The 2063-nt window shown below is 41.8% G+C and overlaps 1 long non-coding RNA gene across 1 annotated transcript; it reads right to left on the bottom strand.

The window, feature by feature from the left end:
* Positions 1-469: 469 nt before the first annotated feature.
* LOC106584668 (uncharacterized) lies at positions 470-1792 on the bottom strand. Its single transcript, XR_006762824.1, has 3 exons — positions 1733-1792; positions 1547-1606; positions 470-1316 (listed from the first exon to the last, which is right to left on the bottom strand). It is a non-coding gene; the product is annotated as an uncharacterized lncRNA (long non-coding RNA).
* Between the last annotated feature and the right edge of the window lie 271 nt (positions 1793-2063).

The following is a 2063-nucleotide window of genomic DNA, read 5'->3' as shown; positions in this document are numbered from 1 at the left end:
TGAACAGTAGCAGACCTAACTTCATCTGTTCCTGACTCTGGATAGTGGATTAAAAAGACCATCAATCTCCAATGATATTAAAGTACTATTCTGAACATTACTGATATACTGAGGGGCAAGTCAAGATATCTGCTGGTTTTATTGTTTGGTCAATACCACCACCTGCTGGACAGGTTTAATGTTGCTGGACTGAGCAGTATTGGAGGATGAAAGATGACACATTTAGGGCCGGTTTCCTGGACATCTACATTGAACATGCTTTTTAGTCCAGGACTAGGATTAATCTGTGTCTGGGAAACCAGACCATATACTTTAGTAGAAAGTAAGAGATTCCAGCTTGTAGTGGGCTGACTTGTCCTGAATTCTCAATTGAGAAAACAAATCAATGGTTCTGAATGACAACCAATATATATCAACACCATACATCATGATTCATGGAAATGTACAATATTAAAACATTGCACTTAAATAAAAATGAATACATTGAATGTTTATTTTAATTCAGATCATCTGAAGATCAAATCAGTTGAATCATTGTACATAAAACAGAGTAGAATGAATCATCACATCTGGGGACCATCACCACCAGCATGACTAGTATCTATGTGGACCCTACTACAGTTTAACCAGCTCAGCTATAGACTACACCAGCATGACTAGTATCTATGTGGACCCTACTACAGTTTAACCAGCTCAGCTATAGACTACACCAGCATGACTAGTATCTATGTGGACCCTACTACAGTTAAACCAGCTCAGCTATAGACTACACCAGCATGACTATTATCTATGTGGACCCAACTATAGTTTAACCAGCTTAGCAGTACTATAAAAGAGACTAAACCCAGGATAGAGGGGCTGAGTGAATGTGGTCTGGACTCTGTGGAGGAGGGTCATTGTGTCAGAGACACTGTAGAAGGACAGAGTACCTGCCTTGTGATCCAGGTACACTCCTACTCTGGAGGACTGAGGGCCTGATACTTTAGTCTCAACATTATTGTGTCTGAAACAATAACTACCACTACAATACTGTAAACTCCAAGACTTGTTATTGTGTCCAAATATATTATCTCTCTCTGTTCTGCTGATGTCTTTATATGAGACTGCTGTAACAACCAACTCCCCACTCCACTCCACCTCCCAGTAACAGCGTCCAGACAGACCCTTTCTACACAGAACCTGGTAATGGTTAGTGAATCTGTCTGGATGGTCAGGATATGGTTGGACTTGGCTTGTATAGGTCACCTTTCTGTTCCCTTTAGACAAAGAGAGGAGTGTGTATGCTGTGTTTGGGTCCAGTCTGAGCTGACAGGAATCTGGGAGAAGAGCAGAGACCAATGAGGGGAGTCAGAACAATAAGTTAAGTCAGATACTGTGTCTACCCTGTCTTTGATTAGAGCACAGCAGAGATCAAATCAGAGAAATATGAAGAGTCAGATAGATACCCAGTCTTTGATTAGATCTACTATTGCTATATATTTCTAGAGGGATTGTTAGGAGTGTCAGTAAAAGAGACTGTTAGTTACTTCACAATAAAGAGACTCACATGGTAACAACTGTTCTCTGGTCTTGGGCTCTGGAGGCAGTACAACATCCACTAAATTCACTACAGACACACAAACACATTGACAGAGAGAGGGGAATGTTATCATCATACCACATTCCACATGTATATGACTAGTAGGGAACTTTCAATGGTCTAAAGTTGATGTTCTTATTGTTTTCAACACACCTGTAGTGGAGATCTTGGTCCATTCTCCTTTAAGGAAGTCTTCTAGTTTCACTCTCAGTTCAGACACAGTCTTACTCACATCTCCAAAGTACTGAAGAGGACGGACAACAATTCTGGGTAAGTCTGAAGATACACTGATACTGGAGAGAGACTGATAACTCTGGAGAGAGAAAGAGAGAGAGAGAAAGAGAGAGAGAGAGACAGGGGGGAAAGAGAGAGCGAGAGGGCCAGAGAGAGAGTGAGAGAGAGAAACAGAGAGGGAGAGGGACAGAGAGAGAGCGAGAGAGAGAGAGGGACAGAGAGAGAGAGGGGCAGAGAGAGAGAAACAGAG

The sequence above is a fragment of the Salmo salar genome, unplaced genomic scaffold, assembly GCF_905237065.1.
Source record: "Salmo salar unplaced genomic scaffold, Ssal_v3.1, whole genome shotgun sequence".
In the NCBI taxonomy this organism is placed as follows: Eukaryota; Metazoa; Chordata; class Actinopteri; order Salmoniformes; family Salmonidae; genus Salmo; species Salmo salar.
Note: the sequence above shows the minus strand (reverse complement) of the source record. Positions and strands in the feature narration are given on the sequence as shown.